Below are 19,854 nucleotides of genomic sequence, written 5' to 3'. Positions count from 1 at the left end.
AGTGTTCCGCCTGCAGGGCAGGCTGGCGGGGCTGGGAGCAGGGGTTTTTGCAGGTCAGGGAGTGCTTCCATCAAAGGGCCTGTTGGGCTTGAATTCAGTCCATGATCCATCTCTGAACATTTGATTCTTGTGCAATCAGGCGGAAACGCCCCTCCCAGGGGGTTGAGGCCGGGACGCACACAAGTTCTCCCCCCACTGTGGAAGCCAGCACCCAGGCAGAGGGCCCCCAAAATCAGGATGCCTCCACACAGACAAGGGCCCTCTGCCTGGTAGACGTGGGCTGTGACCCCCTGCCCCTGGGGACCAAAGCCTTGCAGGGTCCAAAGACGACAAGACAGGGGGAAAGGTATGATGATGTGCCTAGTTTTTGGGGTTTTTTTCTAAAGAAATGTTTCATGCTCCAAGCCAAATCAGCCAGCTCCGTGAGTCAGTCCAGAACCATAAGTGGCCCTACAAGCAGCAAACATGATGCTTTCACTAGCGTTAGGTTGTGAGCGTGGGATCAGTAGGGGAGCTGAAGGAGGGCTGGAGCCAGGAGCCCGTTCCTGGTCCTGGGAAGGGTCTCGCAGGTTAGGAGAAGGACGGGGTGGGGGCCAGGAGCCCAGGAAGGGAAGAGGTGAGTGAAAGGGTATGACTAGTGTGTCTTCAGTAAGTGCCTTGCCCACAAGTCCCTCCAGCGTCCTGGGTGTCTAGGTGGGACAGAGCTGGGACAGGGGCGCTGCAGGCCTGGGCTCTCTGTGCTGGGAGCCGTCCCTGTTGTGTATGTCCAGACGGCAGCCAGGAACCAGACCTAGGCGCAGGCAGCACAGCGGAAGGAAGGGAGGTGGGTCTGGCAGGACACCCAGGGCCGGTCCCTGGTACAAAGGCAGTGATGGAGAGAGGGGAGGCCTGGGCATGGGGTGGTGGCAGTGGCCGGAGCCTGGGGGCATGGGGTGAATGGGAGGTGACCAGTGTCTCTGCCTCCCACCTGCAGGGCTCACACTGTGGCAAAGGGGAGGAGGAGAAGGTCAGGGGCAGCAAGGAGGTGAGTTTCCCCCCTGCACCCCAACCAGACCCAGGCCTGAGGGGCTGCCCCTCCACCAGCCCACATGATGATCGGGTGCCCCCTGCCTCCAGGCCGCTCAGGATGACCCGTGCCACCTCTCTGCCAGGGCCCTAGTGCCCTGCATGGACCAGCTATCTCCTGGGTTGGCCCCTCATTGCCCACCTCTGGGCCTCAGGACCCTGTTGCCAGGGGTTCATCCCGGGAATCAGAGTTTCTGGCCCAGGCCAGGCCCGCTGGGACAGAAAGCCCCACTGAGCCATGTGTGAGAGCAACGTCCTGCTCCCTGCTGGGGAGACGCTCCCTTACCCCATGGTTGTTCCCGGGGGTGAGCAGAAGGACCCCACACTGAGCGTTCCCTGACTCTGCCCTTCTCCCGCAGGTTCCAGCTCGCCTGGCTGCTCCCGTGCTGCTTCACCCTAAGAAGGTGAAGCCCTGCACTCCTCCCCTCCTTGCCCACCTCTGTCGTCTCCTCCCTGTGTCCTCCCCTGCCCGATCTGCCGGGATGGGTCCATGGGATGACAGCGCTGGTGCCTCTGCCTATCTGAGCAGGTAAGTGGCTTCTCACTCCTTGTAGTTTTCTGCAGCCTCTTTTCTTGTGTCCTTGCCTTGGGCCCGCGCACTCCAACAGACGGGCTTGGTAGTCCTCATGTTGAGATTGCCCCCTCACTCTCATGTAACCTTGTCACAGGTCCCCGCCCGACTCACCTCAGCACTGCCACTCAGGTGGCCCAGCGACATTCAATCATCCAGTGTCACGGTGAACAGTGGAGCCTTGCCCATTGGCCAAGGGCTTGGCTGCAACGGGTGAAAAGTGGGCTTGCAGATGGAGGAACCCCCGGGAGCTTCTACTGGGACACTGTCAACTTGTTAGATGCTCTCCTCCCAGCCAGGAGGGATCTGGTGGTTTTCCCCAAGGCCAGCATGCCCAGGGAAGCAGTTCACACCCATCTTGCTTCTGCAGCATCGTTGCCTTACTTGGCTGGCCAGTATGAGCCATTTAACTTCCATTACCTGTTGAGCTGTGAATTTGAACATAAAAGGCAGAAGCAGAATGCTTGGGATCTCAAGTCTCACCAGACACCTAAGAGAGAAGAAAAGACAAGATCGTCATGCCGATGTGTCACCAGGGGTAATGACAAGACCCAGGTCAGTCTGAACCTTACTGCCGGCTAAACTTTTCTGTCTGGTAAAGGATCCAATTTTGTGTCCGGTAACGTACGTTTTATTCAGGGAGAAAGAGTTTGAAGCACCTTCATCCAACAGCACATGGGGCTTGTAGTTAATTAGCTAAGGCGGTGTGCGGGAGGAGGTCTGGCTGACTGAATGAATGCGCGTGTGTGTGTGTGTATTTAGAAATATGAGCCACTGACCAGGTCTGAGACTACGGTTGGGTTCAGCCGCCCCAATTCTGCCTGACAGGGCAGTTTTGAAAGCAAGGCGGCCCAACTGGAACCTCGTGACCCAGTGGACAGGGCTTCCCAGTGATTTGGTCTTTTTCTATCTGGCTATTGAATGAATGTGTGTGTGTGCATTTAGAAAAATGAGCCACTGACCAGGTCTGGGACTAAGGCTGGGTCTAGCTGCCCCGATTCTGCCTAAAAAGGTAGCGTCGAAAGCAAGGTGCCCAGCTGGAACCTCGTGACCCAGTGGACAGGGCGTCTGAGTGATTTTGTCTTTTCCAAACCCCTTGTCCCAGTAGCTTCTGCCGAGAGCAGGAGTGAAAGGATCCCTCTTGTGTTTCCCTCCCCATTTCCGTTTTATGAGCTGGTGTCGGGTCAGAAGCCTTTTGTCTGGGCGGTGAAAAACTGCGGGGCAAGGCACTGAGCGGCCCGGACATCCTAAATAAGCCTCTCCTACGTCTCCCTGTGTGACTGCAAATGGGAACAAGTCAGTCTAAACAAGTTCCCGTCCCCCCTAAGGGGACTCTGGCGTACTTCATGTACACACACTATTCTCCCGAGGCTTGCAAGTACCTGGATAAGTGGAACTGGGATACTAGGGATGATCCCGTGAAGCATTTTCCACAGGAAGGAACATTGGATTGGGATAAAATAGTGCACTTAAGAGGGGCTTTAGAGTCCCATGGATCCAAGACACCACAAAACCAGTGGGACGCATACTTTTATTGGTATGATGAAATGTCCAAAAGGCGGACAGAATCTCAAACTAGAAGTCTAAAAGACTCTCAAGAAAAATTAAAACAGCAGTTCAAAGCTGTTCGGGAGAAACTGGCTGCTCCCCCAAATTACACGCCGGCCACCGCTCTGATGTATCCAGCATTGTCCGGGGCGCCCCCACCGCCGGAGCCAGCAGAGGATATCGCTGACCTTTGTTCGAACCCTGCTCTCCTGAGACTCCCACATCAGCAACAACCGGTTCAACATTAGGCTGCAGCCCAGGTCCAAGAAGCCTTACCTCAACCACCGGATGTTCCCTGTCACAACCTCGAACCAGGAGATTGGGTCTACGTAAAGGTCTATCAATGCAAAAACGCACTTCAACCCAGATGGAAGGGACCTTTCCAGGTACTTCTGACCGCTAATTCTGCTGTTCGTTTCCAAGGTCACCAAACGTGGACTCACGCCTTACACTGCAAGAAGGTATCACCTCCATTGCACCCCGAAGCAGCTGAATTCCAACCAAGGTTGGGACCTTTCCCTGAGGCCAAGGACAAAGACCCTCAGGACCTCACTCAGGCAAGTGAGGAGCATCAGGGTGCAAGTGCTAGTAACCTCTCCCCTGAACCCAACACCTCAGCCCAGCCAGATTCATCAGTTGAAGAACAAAGATATCATCTTCGGCCTCGAAGAAAGTGAATGCTCCCACTCGGAAGATCACCACCTCGATCAAGACCAAAAGCCAACGTTCTCAGTCCTTTAGGTAACCTGAGTCCAGAGGACGAAAAAAGACTTTGGCTGCCATCCTGGGTTTGGCTGGTAGTGTTCTTTTTCTTACTCGTGCTGGTTATGTTTGTTGTTGAAATTCTTTGTCCCTCCTGTCTCTAAAAATGGCACTGATATCCTGATACATCACACCTGGGTATCTTAGTATCACCCAAGTGGGGTGGGAGAAAAATTAGTACTTGCAGATCTCCCTTACGGTGGCTCAAGGTGGAAATAAAAGTGACTGCTGGATATGTTCTCACAGCCCAGCGCACCTACACCAAGGAATCCCAATCATCGGAGTGCCAATATCCCTCCAGCAATGGGGAAAAATAAACGGTGGCTTCGTTAGATACTACTAGTTAGCTGCACCTTGGTCCGCTCCTAAGGAATGGAGGGCCGCCCCTGCTAACTGGATAATCTCCCCAAGAGTAGAGGCGCCTTTCTGTTACAGATCCAACAACACCGGAGCTTACAATAAAGCCACACCTGTAGGACATTACCCTCATTGCCTAACTACTCTTGATTATAGCCCTAATAGCACCAGTGGAATCCTGTTGGATAAAGTACCCTCTCTCAATTGTACAGGATTCATGGTCTACAACTTTTCTAAGGAACCTTATGTTGCTCTCATTGCAAACAGATCGGAATTTGACATTCACTCCAATTTTACTTCTTGTAATATATCTCGGTCCAGCAGGATAGCAGCCGAACGTGGTCCGCCCTATACGATGCATATCAATCGAAAGTGCCGGATATGGCACAACACCTGTCCAGATTTGAGTACCCTTTCTGCCCCGGGCCTTTACTGGATCTGAGGAAACAGGGCTCATAAAATCTTCCCCTGGAATTGGGTGGGGGCATGCACTCTTGGACATATTATCCCTGGTTTCGAAATGCATAGTGCAATATATCTGGAACAAGTAAAAAATTTCAACCATCACATGAAAAGGGCGGTTAACCCCTTAGCTACCAGAAACACAGGGTTCCATCAATTTGTGAGAACCTTCATACCGTGGCTTGGAGTAAAAGAATTGGAATTAGCCATAATTAACATTTCAGCCACAATAGAAGCTTTAGCAAGGAAAGAAAACCCATGGCATAGTCTAGAATAATGGTGTTACAAAAGTGTGAGCAAATTGAAAGAAAACATGAAAGGCTGCATGATGAAATAGAGGGGCTCATGAGAATGGAAGTTTAAGGCTAAAGTGAGACTAAATAGTCTCAAAGTGGAGACTGGAATCAGAAAAAAATAAATGCCTTAAACTTTGATCATTTGAGTTATAAGATGACATAACCGCTTTGTGGAGAATTGCTGGCTCTGTACAGTAGAACAGATAAGGGAAAGTGTTTGTTCTTTGTAACTCCTCTGCAACTGCTTCACTCACCGCAGTCTTGAAGATAGCAAAACGTATGTACAACTCTGATTTCCAGGTGCAAGAAGGTTTGTGAACTAACCTCGCCTCCCCCATAAGTTCCCATCCTGATTACAGCAAAGAAGTAATGAAGTAATGTCATAGCCGCTTTTCATGCTAATTTCACTATATGATCACGTGAGTTGTAAGCGACTGTTAAAAAGTATATAAGCCTCCTGATTTTGCTCTTGGTGGGGGACTCTCTCCAAGTGCTTGGGAAATCCATGTCACTTTGGAATCCCCCCTACAGCTGTAGTTTCTTTTGAATAAAAGCTTCTGCTGACCTGACCCAAAAGTATGCTGCGTGTGTTTCCACGACACAGTGGTATCCTAGCACAGAAGTACAGAGGGCTGAGGATGCCTCACGAGCAGGGCAGTGCAGGACTCCAACTCCCGTCATGGCCCGCTCAGATTTGAATAATCCTCAGACTCTGCTGAATCCCTATCGTCAGCTCTCTCAGGTGGGACACGTGTAGAAGAGGAGGAGAAGACTAGCCCCAAAGGTTGCTGGATAGATTCTTGTTTGATCCATTTCATTACGTCCATCCGTACGGCCACAGACTGATGTCAACAAAAGAAGTAACCAAAGCAGAGGTTCAATCTCAAGTGTTTGAAAAACCCTGCTAACAGACATCCCCCCCAGCAGCGCCTCCAAGAGAATCGTGCCAACTGCCCTGATGCACTTGACACTAGTGATAGTGGATACGTTATGTTGCAAATAATGTATCACAATAGTTATATCATATCCCATGAAGTCATCAAAAAATTACTGGATGCACTTGTGATTGGCTTGCTGAGTTTTAGGTCCTTTTTAAGTGACCACCTTTCCTGTGAGTTTTTCAACCATCTGACTCTTAAACAATATGAGTTAGTGACCATGGACCTCTGCAAAACCAGGAAGCTGTTTATGTATCACCTGCAAGGAAAAGCGAAAACAATTGTGACCCTGAAGATCATTGAGAAGTTAGGGAATGTGTTTCTGTGAGAAATGAAGGAAATTCTCTACATTTGTGAGAATCAGCCCCTGAGAGAATTGGTGATGTAAGCATTACAGATGTCCCTCCAAACTTATTTAGATACTTTATCTCCTCAATTCTGAGTTTTTATTCTCCATTTAGCATGAAAAAAAAGCCCCTTGTCTTGGAACCAAGTATGAGGGTTGTGGGGGGCCAAGTGACTGCTGTAGCTCCAGCACCAGCTCCAGCTCCTATTCAGGGTCAGGGCTGTAGGTGCAGCTACAGCTGCTTCCTGCCCCACCACATCTGTTTCTGTACCCTGCTATCTGCCCCCTGCAGCCTCTTCCCCCACATTTCCATCCCGCATTTAATTTCTGTTTCCACACACAACCCCCTCCCCTTACCCATGCTCCTTACTGGCAGGCTCCTTCCATACTCCCACCTGGGGCATTGAACATGGCTACAGCCCAGCCATGTAGTACTGGCATGCAGCCCATACAGCTGCTATCAGGGCTAGACTGTGGCTGTGCTCAATATCCCAGGCTAGAATAGGCATGGACTCTGCCAGCTCGAAGGAAGGGTAAGGAGAGGGGTGGGAAACAAAGGCTGGGGGGAAGAGGGAACTGCCAGGCAGAGGCAGGAGGAGAGCAAAGGCTGACGGGGAGGGAGATGGGTGGGCAAAGCTTGGTAGGGAGAGGAGAGGGGGACAGGCAGGGCGAGAAGTGGCAAGGGGGCAGGCACAAGAAGGGGCAAACTGTTTAATCTCCCCACACAGCTTGCTTGTCACACAGCTTTCCATGTATAGAACCTAATGATTGGGGCATCATCTTCAATTCAAGGTCATCTTGGATTCAGGGAAAATACAGTAATACACATGAAAGGGATTAAGACTGGGGAGAACTTGATAGCCAGAAATCTTTCCCAAACTTGTAGGAAGCCTTTACTTCTCTGACACCTTCTTTCCAGTATGAGCTGGCAGGCTTATAGTTCAGCAGCAATGTAGTTCCATACTAATGAGGGGGAGATGAGATGGTGTTAAAAACCTCTGGTCCTCATCCACATTTCTAGTTTGTACTCCTGCTACCTCCAGGAGAGCAGAATCAATACTTGAGAAGATGTCACAGCTGGGAGGGTAGTTTTCATGTTTTAGGCCAGTATAGACACTTCAGAAAGCTTTTCTTGACCATGTGTCTTGAAATATTTGGGGCCAGATTCACCCTCCAGGGTTGTGTCAATTATTCTGCTGTAAATCAACTATCCCCTTTGCCCCATTTGGGAGACTTGCCCCTGTGGAGGACAGACAAACTTCAAACTAGTAGCCTCTTGCCTAGCGGCTAAATCAGAAGGTTCAGCCTTAGTTCCCCAAGGAACGCTATAGTAAGGAATCCCTGACTATAGCCATCATGTGATGGGGTTGATGCATCTATGGCTTGCTATTACATGGCCCTGTATTACTATGACCACTCACTGTCAGGTTTATATGTTCTCCAGTTTAGTTTAACATGCAGCCCCTTTCACCATGGATAATATAAACATATTTATGCGATTTCGAACCCTGGCACAGATCTATGCATACTGTTAAACTTTTGCTCATCCTAATGGACCTACTCCTATGCTTACATTTGGTTATATACTTGTTCAGCCTTGGTTTCTGTAGAGACATAAGTGGGCAGTTTTGTGCCCTGGCAGCAGCAGGGCTAGAAGCTCCTATTTCTGTACCCCTGCCCCCCAGTCAGTGCCCAGGGATGATGACCCAGTTACCCACTTTTAGTTATGGGTTTTTGCAGGGTGCTCTGTAGAAGTCTTGGCTGGTAGGAACCAGAGCCAGGATATAATGGAGTTGGTATAACCACAGCTTGTTATTACACAGTCCTGTGTTGCTATGATTACTCATTGTAGCTTCCCGTGCCTCTCTCCCCAAGCGTCACATGTCTGGGTCTCCTTCAAACCTCACCACGGCCACCTGGGTTGCACAACCAGGCTACTGAGAGCAGCCTTGGGTCAGCTCCCCAGGGGTCTCGCCTGCCACATCTTTGATGATGATTAGTTCTTAAGTGGGAGGAAGATGTTTAATCCCATCTCCCCTGGTTCTTCGCAATGTTATTCGTTAAAGGGTCCGGAATGCAACACAGATATACAATATCATGGCAAAACAGATGAAGAAGATTCACAGCTAAATATCCCTTGTCAACAATTGAGAGAGTTGTTAGATGAAGCAGAATGTGGCCACTGCTTGCCAGGTTCTTACAGCATAAAGTATAATTTGAGTCAGAGGCAAATAGCACATTACGTGGTTGATAAGTGTCTCCAATATTTAAAAAAATGGTTACTCAGGGAAAGACATTGCTGTTTTATGCTGTACAGTGAGAGAGAAGGAAAGCTATTAGAAATTCTGCCATCCTTAATGAGAAACAAAATGAGGCATTTCAGGCTGGAGGCATCTTTCACAACAGCAGAAGACATGATGAGAAATGGCATTGTTCTTGACAGCATGCGTCACTTTTCTGGCTTGGAAAGATGCATCATATTGGGTATCAATTCTGTCCCTACCTATGAGGCAATTTCTGAAAACCTGTTACTATGTGTTGCATCCCAAGCAAATTTACAGCTTCATTTGCTGTAGTGTAAGATGAAAGATAGTGTAAGGTTGGAAAACTTCATGGCAAAGCTGAAGGTGTTGTCTGCAACAACTCTCTGGAATTACTCCCATGACTGTCCATCCTGCTGCTGTTCTTTGCACTGCACTGAAGCTGTTGTCTGTTACTAAAGTAGCAACTCCCATGACCTCTTCTTGGCCCATCTCAAGGCCTATACTGCAGTCTTAGACCCCTTGATCCCTTGGTATGTGTTGATGCTGGCGGTTACACCTTACACATCTTAAAATTCTGCCCTTTATTGGCTGCCATCATAGGTGGTTCCAGGATTTTTTAAAAGCGGGGCGGGGGAGGTCCAAAGTAAAAACTGGCACGTCGGGGGTGGCTGCACCCCCTGCTCCTGGCCTTTCCCCCACACCATAAGCAGCATCCAGGGATTTTTTAAAGTTCCCAGATTAGGTAAGAATCTCCCCATCCCCAACCCTCAGTGTCCCCTCTCTTCACTGTGTGCTCAGCAGGACCTCCAGTCCCCCCCCATTCCACTCTCACTTATGCTTTGGGGCACAGGAATGGGAGACCCATGTGCCATTGCTGCTTCTGCCTGCTCCAGCTGGGGCTGCAGGGAACGGCTGCAAAGGGAGCCAGGCTGCACTGTAGACACCAATGGCAATGGGTGGGTTTCCCCTCCCTATGCCTGCTCCCCAACTGGTGGGGAACATCTGGTGGGACCAGCAAGGCAGGGGAGCCCACATGCTACCACTGCTACTGCTGTCCCCACTTGAGCTCAGCTCCCACTCCCCACAGCCCTAGCTGGAGCAGGATAGAAGCGCATCTGAGGCTCCTGCAGCCCTGGGTCAGCCAGGGACAGAGATGGGGTGGGTCTCCCCTTCTCTGTATTCATATGTGTAAGTAAAGAGGGGCTTCTGATGTTCCTTTCTGATGTCATCTTGAACTTATGCTGGCCAAAACTGAGCTCCCAATCTCCCCTCCCAGACTCTTCTTTTTCACTACAGACACTACTTACACTTTCCTTGTCACTCCAGCCTCTGGCCTGTGTCATCTTTGACTTGACCCTCCACTGTTGATACTATTTTGTCTTTCATGTGAATAGTATCTGTCTTTTGTCCCTGTCTGTACAGCCAAAACTGGTCCAAGCACTCATGAGTTCATGTTGTCACTGCAGCAGTCTCCTGTTTTCTGGCTTCATCTCTGGAAGCTTTGCACCCATCAAGTCTATCCGGAACGTTGTTACTAAGATTATTTTCTTGGTTTGTTGCTCTGACTAGATGGAGCTCCTCCTTGGCGCCTCTGTGGGCTCCTCACTTCAAGTTTGCATCAGGACCTTCAGAACCTAGCACACACTACCCAGCTGATCTGGTAATCTACTGCAACATGGACTCCAGCTATCACCCCACTTGAAAACCTCTACCTTAAACCTCCTTGCCATCTCCTCCCTCTCTACCCTGTATAGACCTTAGTTGACCGCTAAATAGTGATAATTTAGACTAAAATAGCATTTGCTTGACTAGAGCTAAGCTAAGGGAATGGTGAAGGGGGTGGGGGAATGCTATCGTTCAGAAGATTTTAGAGAGGAACCTAGGTTAAAGTACATCAATTTTGGGTCACTTAGAGCTACTTTAATGATTTTATGCCAGGTAAACTGCATCTACAATAAAACTAGGTTTATGTTAGTGGTTGCAAAGAGATCTCTACTTGACAACAAAAAGGTGCATTTGATTCCCATATTAAAATAATGCAGCTTCATATTATTGAGTAGATAACATATTAGGTATATCCAAACATCTACTAACCTTATTTGAGATATTTTTATTTCATAAGTTTTTACAGTCTGGCAAAGTAAGCAAGCATAGAGCTCAGAGCCACCCAGGGATTTTTACTGAACTGCTCATTTGCAGATGAACTAAGGTTAGGGATTTTTTCAAACTTAGTCTTTGAAATCTAGGAAAAAGTTCCTTTTCCTTGTCAGGCTCATCTAGAGATTTTTTAACACTTTAGGACTCAATATATTTAAGATTAATATCTTTCTATTTTAGATATGAGTAATTATCTTGATAATGAGCATTATATTATTTTTAATCATTACCTGTATTGTCATCACTTATTTAGTGCTAAAATCATATTAAAATATCCTTCACTGTGTTTCTTGGAGTGTTTGGTTTTACTGGGACAGACGTTTTGAATCTTCCTTAGTCCCTACGACTTAGAAAATCCTTCTTGCAAGGGGGTGTGTAGCTGCGGTGGCCTAGGGTCCACAGCAATACAGTTTAATAAGAGCATACAAAAAGTCGGACTTATTTATACCCATAGGCATTAGCACAAAAACTGTAATATAACGCATGAAGCCCTGCATGGAAACCTTTTGAAAGGGGTAATTTTGTCATCAGTGCAACTTAAAACCCCAACATTTGCAAAGACCCTTTAGGGTGACAGTCTTCACCTTGTGCATAGTACAAGCTGTCCCAGATGCCTCAAGGACTTTCACAGTCACCCTGACCTCCCTCACTACCTTCTGCTGCCTTTTAAATGTCACTCACTCTTTAGCAGTAGTCAGTCACAGTCTCCCTGGGCCTCCTTCAAGGGTGCATGGAGCGTATCAGGGAGCAACGCCACCCTCCAAATTCTTTCATAGGGCTCCAGGCAAAATGGCCTCTAATTTGCAGCTCCTCTTTCCCTTTTCGCTTCCTGCTAGCCCTCAAAGTAGCCTTGTAGCTATCTAGGTCTGACTTTCCTGGGTTTGGAGTGGCCCCACCCCTCTGCTTAACTCTTTACAACCCAGGGGAAGTAGTTACTCCTGGAACACCTTTGGGGGCCAACACTATAAACAAAGAGAAATTGTCCCATCAAATCAAAAAGCTTCCTGAAATCACTCCTTAATGATTTAGTGCAATGACTATATCAGTGGTTCTCAACGGGAGCCACAGCACCTCTACTGTGTGCAAGGAGGACCTGCAGGGCATATCAGGATGAAGCTGCAGCCATTCCTGGTCCACCCTCCACTCCCCCTCCTGGGAGCAAAGGTGTAGGGTACAGTTCTGCTTTGGTCACAGCTGGGTGATACCCAGGACACTGGCTCCCAATAACTTTTGAGGTACAACCCATGGTGTTGGTTTGGATCTGTAAGATCTTAAATCAGTGATTCTTTCAAGGGTGCCACAGGGAGCAATGCAATGTTAGCACTGTTGGGTGTGCAAACATGATTCACACAATAAACCCAGAGATTTCCAATAGGAATCTGTAGTGTTAAAAACATTCTGCCCTTTTGTGGCTGTCCTCAAAGCTATAATCCAGGGGTGAGCAAAATGCAGCCCACGGGCCGGATGTTGCCTGCCAGGCCATTCTATCCAGCCCGCAGGGCCCCCCCCAAATTTAGAAAATTAATATTTATCTGTCCCTGGCTGCCTGTCATGCTGCCCTTGATGGCTTGCCAAAACTCAGTAAGCGGTCCTCCACCCAAAATAATTGCCTGCCCCTGCTATAATCTGGGCCTGAGGGGTGACATATAAACTGAACAAATGAATGAATGAACAGGGAGAATATATATCATGACTAATAATGAAGAGTTGTTTAGAAGTCTGCCCAGGATGCCCTTAGGGTCTGGCTGCATGTAGAGAATGGAGTCATGCTCATTAAAGCTTGTATGTCCTATTTATAGAGGGCAGATGTTTCACCTGCCAGGGCTGCCCTGTTCCCTGGCAAATTAATAAATAAAAGCTTGTCACCTTCACATTGAAAAGTACTTTGTGAAGTTAATCACTTTATTATCCCCAGTTTTCAGAGAAAACCCATGAAATTGTAACCCAGGCGGTACTCCAAGAGGTACCCCCTCTCCAATTGGGGGGATCAGAGCAGGTGCACAAGTGCTGTGGGGGTGTAGGGACTCTCCTCCCCCTATAGAGCAGAGCCAGACTACCAATGGGCACTTAACCATATACCTTTTAATGAGAGAACAGTACTGGGACCATAACCAGTATAAACCAGGGGGTATAGGGGACACTACAAGGCCCCGAGGGGGCAGGATTCAACAAAGGTTAGACACGTACAATCTTAGACATATTCATCCAGTTGACGAAAGACAGGGTTAACAAAATATAAAACGCAAACAGCAAAACAAACAATGCTGGTTGGTGAAATATAAAAGGCACAAAATACAAAATGTCAAATGACAAGAAGTATAGGGCCTAGGTACCTGGAGGGGGAGAAAACACAGTGGACCCTTTCCACTGCTCCCACCCCGCTGGCCCAGCTCTTTGAACTCTTTCCTTGTGGTCCCTCACTGGTCTCTCCTGAGTCAGCTGTGCTGCCCCTTTTATCCTCCTCCAGGTGACTCAAGAGGCCAATCAGGGGACATGGAGGGTGAGTCTCTGGGGCCTGACTGGTGAGGAAAGGGAATCTCAAGTCCTCCAATCATCTTTTGCCCCTTCAAAACCCCTGGGCAAAATCATCACCAGACTGATGTGGAAAGGGAATCCCAAGTCCTCCAATCATCTTTTACCCTGGCAAACCCCCTGGGCTAAGTCACTGCCAGCTAGCCCGTCACAAGATTTTGCATATTGTGTATGAAATCTGGTGGGGATTTGCAGGTTACAGGGATACATGTAGATATTTAGGTGTACATTATTCTTAGTAAGATGATCCTTGTTCATTGCTACAAGCTTGCATTTGCCTTTACTGGATTTTAGGAGACACCATTCATTTCAGACACAAGACACTCTAATGTGCAGTGAACCTACCCTTTCAATAGCAACACAAACCACCACCACAGGAACCTCAACAATGAACTGCTGACTCCAAATTAATTAAGAACTGACTGATAATGGTGGGGGATTGCAAGTTTCCAGATCCTGGTAGCAGTACGTTTCTGAACAGGAAAGGAGGTCTCCTGTTGCTGTGCTGCTTCTGCTGATCTCCAGGAAAATACTTTTGTTAGCCTGATATTCATCAGTCACCATTAAACATCCCTATCTGCAGCACAAACTGCTCCCATCAGCCAGCAGTTCTCTCTAGAACCCAGAAATGGCATTACACTGACTGAAGCTGTCCCAAGAGAAGTGCCTGCTGAAGCAGGTCTTCAGTCTCTTTGTCCTCCTTTGCACACAGTCTCTTTTTACTTCTAGATCTAGCTACACATCTAGGGATGAACATGCTATACAGAAGTAAAGATCTTCTGTGGTTGCAGTTTCCACGGCAAGGAGCATGACATTGGAAGGCTAAGCAATATGTTGAACTCTATACTTCTTAGGACATAGAGTTAGACATTACGTCATCCCTTGGAAAATGCCAGCTCTTAAGTTTCACTTGTTTCTTGACTATGGAAAAATAATAGAGCAATTCGGGTGCAAAAAACTCAGAAAGACCATAACAGGTCAACATGTTTTACACTATGGATTCCCATTTGAAATATCTTGAATTTATCTCATGAATCATACAGGTGCTTGCACACCTAAGTGTGCTAATATTGCACAGGTGCTATGGCACCTTTGAAAGGATTCCTGAGGCTAGTATTGCCTCAGCACCTTGGTTGAGAATAACTGGTCTAACTAGTCGTGCAAGAATCATTTCTCACCCAAAAGAGAAAACACACTAAGCTTTCTCTCACTCCCTTGAAAGCCTCCTTATACAGTTACTGAGGACATTAACATGATGTTACTTTTGACGAGTCCAGTTAGGTACAGCGTGTGAGAGGGGCTAGCGTGGAAATTCCTCTGCATACTTTTGGACAAATATGCGCTTGCAAACACAGAAGACTGGCTTGTCTCACTGTCCAGGCACCCAAACATTGCGACAGTCACACTCACTAGTCATTTTGGCATTCTCAGTCAAAGAGCCGTATCCTGCCCTAAGCTGAGTTTTTAAGACATGGGTAGACAAGGCCTTGGCTGGGATGATTTAGTTGGGGATGGTCCTACTTTGAGCAGGGGGTTGAACTAAATGATCTCCCAAGTCCCTTCCAACCCCACTTTTTATGATTCTGAGTCATGCCTGAATTCAACTCTATTGCTGCACTAAATGACTTTACAGCACTGAATCCAGATTTACACTGTGCGACATGCTGGCAGGATGCATCACTTAGCCCTTTCACTCAGAGCAGATTAGAGCTATAACATGGACATAGCTTGATGTCTGGATCTGAGGCTGTCACTTTAAAGGAGTGCTGTTGGTGCCAGGCCAAAAGCTGGAAATTGGGAAAGGTTGTTTCCTGAACCTCTAAGGACCAGTCCAAACCTGATTCTAACTGTTTCCTAAAAAGCGTTACTGATATTCTGGGACTTCCACAGAGTCACTTAGGCATCCAAGTCCACTAAAAATAGGATTCTCCTGTTGTTCTGAAAAAGGCAACCTTCCTTATCTCTGTGTGCTTCTGACTCACCATTAACGGGGGCTTTCCCAACGTAGATGTTGACCACCAGCCCAGAAGTCTGCCTCTTCCTCTGCCCAACACAACAAACATCTCCCGTCCCTGCCAATAACCTAACAAGGTCTCTTTCCAACCCCTGCAACCGGTCATCCTGTGACACTATCCACTCCAAAATATCTTCAGAGGAATGCACTAGGCCAGGGGTCAGCGGTGGACAGCCCACAGGCTGGATTCATAGAGGGAAGCGGCAGCAGCAGCATCACAAGCAGCTGCCAGCTCCTAGCCCTGGTGCAGTTCCCCTGGCACTGCAGCCAGGGAGTGGGGAGCTAGGAAAAGCGGCAGTGGTGCAGGTGCAGCGCCCAGCTGCGTAGCTCGGTAGAGGTGCCGGGAAAGCCCCCATGCCACTAACACCAACTGGCCAATGCTGGGCTGGAATCGGTTCTTCTGGCCCATAGCTTGAAAAAGGTTGCCAGCCCCTGTGCTAGGCTAGAAAGACAAGCAATTCATACCAGGCATTAGGAGCCAACAGAGCCTGATATGAGACCACTTCCTTTTTCAGGTGTTCATAGTAATACACCTGGTTGTATCAAGGCAACTACTTTGAGGTAACCCCAGCAGAGACAGGAGATATTATTGATGCTAAGGGAGGTTCAGTCTACACTGAGAGGAAAGATGTGGAAATCCAAAACTGAGAGGACTTGTTTCACTACCTGGACACAGGTGAAGCCGAGAAAAGTGGAGGGTTCTTCAAAGTTGTATGTCTTGCACTGCAGCCTCAGGAAGTCACAATACCTTTTTAACGCTGAGAGCTGTCAAGTTAGGGGAAGACAAGAGCTCACTGAGCCCATCCTGTGCATCTAATCCTCTGCAGGTGTGGAAAACGTCTCATTTTGAATGGAGGAGAGTTGCTTTAAAGGTGTCATTTGACCTGCTCTAACAGAAAGGACATGTAGGTTGATGTTCATGTGGAGCAAATGCCATGCAATCAGTAGAGTTTTCTGAACTCTTCTGTTAGCCAAGTAGCCGGCTCCTGCACTCCGCAGAGATTTTCACAAGCGACCAGGCAGCTGGGCAGTTAGTTGCTAAGAGCCCAACAGGTTCATGGCTTCTTGAAGAGGTCACAAGTTGGGCACCTAAACTGAAACAGTTCAACTCACTAGAGAAAATCTGCTTCTTTTTATTAACAGGGTAAGATCAGGAAATTGTCCCAGTTTCCCTAGTTTGGTGTTTGAATCTGCTAAAGTGAAACCCAAACAGGCTCCTGCTAAACAAAATGTTACTTCACCAAGATGAATGTTTCCTATTTCTCTTTGTGCATAAGGTTATTCTGTATGTATAGTGGCGTTTTTTTTCCTGTTATTGTGAGCCACTGCAAGCCTTCTTGGGATTCCTTCTAAATCTAAGGAATAAAGAAATAAACATCGCACTTCTGCATTTTCAGCCAAAGATAAGTTCCTTTCAGTCATTGTTGGTACTGGTTAATCTACATGGGTTTGTGTTGGTTGTTCTAACCGCACAGCATTAAGATCCAGATTAAGCTATTTCATTGTAACAGGGACAGGAATTATCTTGTTTTGTAAATCAAAATGTTTCAATAGGTACAAAAATAGCAGCTGACATCAATGCTTCTGAAATTAAAATTGCACTAGCATTGATACAATATCAGTAATAAATATAAATCTAAAAGACTAAGATAACCTGAAACAAATGAAGACAATTCTAAAGCCAAAAGTCAGAATTTGACAAAATGAAACAGAATTTTTCCCCCACTAGGATTTTCTTCAAAATCAATACTATTTAGCACACTATTCCAGGCCATTGAAACAACTTTTTTTGTCTGATGAAAACCTGTGCTTTGATGAAAATATTCTGACCTTTTCTATCTGTTACACAACAGGGGGGGTTAGTTCAGGCAGTGAAGGTTCACAGTATAAAGTCCAAAGTGCTTTGGTTCAACCTGTAGAGCAGTGCTTCTCAACATTTGCAGAGTTAAGGCAGCCCTTGGAAATTGCCAGTTCTTACCTTTCGCTCCTTTCTTGACTGAAAAGCTAAGAACTGGCAATTTCCAAGGGGTGCCTCTGGGTGATCCTATTCTTTGGGCATCCTGTTCCTAAAATGATCAAAAAGATATGTCTCCCTTAAAAGGATCTTGGAGTCATCATTGATGCCACAATGAACATTGGCCGACAAAGTGGGGACGTGGTCAGGAAGGCCAACCATACCTTGTCGTGCATCCACAGATGCATCTCAAGCAGGTCCAAGGAGGTGATCCTCCCCCTCTATGTGGCACTGGTCAGGCCGCAGCTGGAGTACTGTGTCCAGTTCTGGGCACCGCACTTCAGGAGGGATGTGGCCAATATGGAGAGGGTCCAAAGGAGGGCCACCCGCATGATCAGGGGGCAGCAGGGCAGGCCCTATGAGGAGAGGAAGAGGGACCTGAACCTGTTCAGACTCCACAAGAGAAGGCTGAGAGGGGATCTAGTGGCAGTCTACAAACTAGTCAAGGGGGACCAGCAGGCATGGGAGAGTCCCTGTTCCCCCGAGTAATCCCGGGAGTTACAAGAAACAACGGACACAAGCTAGCGGAGGGTAGTTTCAGGCTAGACATCAGGAGGCACTATTTCACTGTCAGGGCGGCTAGGACCTGGAACCAACTTCCAAAAGAAGTGGTGCTGGCTCCTACCCTGGGGGTCTTTAAAAAAAGGCTGGATGAACATCTGGCCGGGGTTGTTTGACCCCAGTACTCTTTCCTGCCACGGCAGGGGGTTGGACTAGATGATCTCCTCAGGTCCCTTCTGACCCTACCAACTATGAAACTATATGAAAAACCATTATCCATGCCTGGGAAAGAATCAAAGGAAATGTGTCTGTGTGATTTGTCTCTAGAACAATTATTTTCAAGCAGGGTGCTGCAACATCCTGGGTGTCATGCAGCCTTTTTATAGGTGCCATGGGAAGCCTCGCAGAATCAGCACTGTTAGGTGTGCAAACATGTACACATGATTCACAAGATAAATCCAGAGACTTCAAAAAGGAATCTGCAGTGTCAAAAACATTCTGCCCTGTTGGGATCTTTCTGAGTTCTTTGCATCAGAAGAATTGCTCTATTATTCTTCCATAGTCAAGAAGGCTATAAAGAGCTTTCTGCTCTCTGGAATGGGGAGAGACCTGAGGGGAGGCCTGACCCATTCAGAGCCCTGGTCCAGCATTAAGTTCTCTCTGCAGGAAGGACCTCTGGGCATCTAGGTGCAATGTTGGAAAAAGATGGGAATAGTGGAGTGTTCAGTTATCTCCTCTCACTTTAACTGCTCCTGCATGGCATGGTCTCTGTTAGTGACACTTTCAACAGAGTAAAGATTAGGCTCTGTCCCTGCTCTCCATAGCTATAACTCAGGAACAACCTCTTTTCTTCCTTTTCCTTTCAAAAACAAGGTAAATATTGAATTTGGGGACGTCTATGTGAGAAAAATATAATATGTCACCTGATTACAATAGGCAGTAGGTATCTCTTAACATTCACCCATTTTATCCCTCCTTATGTCTCTATTGAGCTTTCCTTCATCCTGCTTTTTATTGTTATTTTTTCTGAATGTGTGAACAGCTCTGAAATTTAATTTTTATTTCACCATTTTGCATACCAGAAGGCACTATGGAATCTCTAGCACCAATACCTACCAATTCCTTGGAGTTTCTCAGAGGTCAGGCGTGTTAATCAAACTTAATATTTGATTTTTTGACCTGTACTATATTTCCTTTGTATTGATATGATATTCCCTTTTTGCTGGTGAAAGGCAGCTGGGATCTGGAGCTAGAGCTCTGCACACCTGCTGGGAGCAGCATGGCATGGTGGGGCAGGTGCAAGAGGAGGAGCTGCTGCTGGAGGAGGGTGCAGAGCAGCACCTGTCCAGCTGCAGTCACTGAGAACAGCCACTGGAAGCTGCTTCTCCTCCTGCCCCTACACCGTGCTGCGCCACACCATTCCGGGTGTGAGGGTGAGCAGCTTCAGCCAGGTGGCTCCTGCCCCAGCTCTTGGCTGCCTTTCTGGGAGCTGGAGCCCCATGTGCAGGAGCAGAAGCAGGAGCAGCTTCCAGTAGGCTGTTCTCAGGGTGGCTGCTGCCAGCCAGGTGCTGCTTCTCATCCCCCAACTCCAGCAGCAGCTCCTCCTCTTACTCCTGCTGCACTGCACTACACCACTTCCGGCAGGTGTGTGGAGCTCCAGCCCCAGATCCCAGAACTGGTAGGACCCGGAGAGTTGTAGCTGATGGAAGTGAATCATCATGGAGCTTCGTGACCAGTGCTGTCCCCCAAGGCTCCATCCTGGGACCTGTACTCTTCAATGTCTTTATTAACGATCTGGACACTGGTGTCAGAAGCAGACTGGCCAAGTTTGCTGATGACCCTAAATTTTGGAGTAGAGCATCCACATCCGAGGATAGGCTGGTGATCCAGGCTGACCTTGATAGGCTTAGAAAGTGGGCAGATAAAACCCTGATGACATTCAATATGTATAAATGTACTCCACCTTGGGGGGTGGAGGGGAACCGCATCATGCTTATAGGCTCAGCAGTGCTACACTTGCTAGCACC

Source organism: Alligator mississippiensis, chromosome 14 (genome assembly GCF_030867095.1).
Source record: "Alligator mississippiensis isolate rAllMis1 chromosome 14, rAllMis1, whole genome shotgun sequence".
Classification (NCBI taxonomy): domain Eukaryota; kingdom Metazoa; phylum Chordata; order Crocodylia; family Alligatoridae; genus Alligator; species Alligator mississippiensis.
This window is presented reverse-complemented; position numbering follows the sequence as displayed.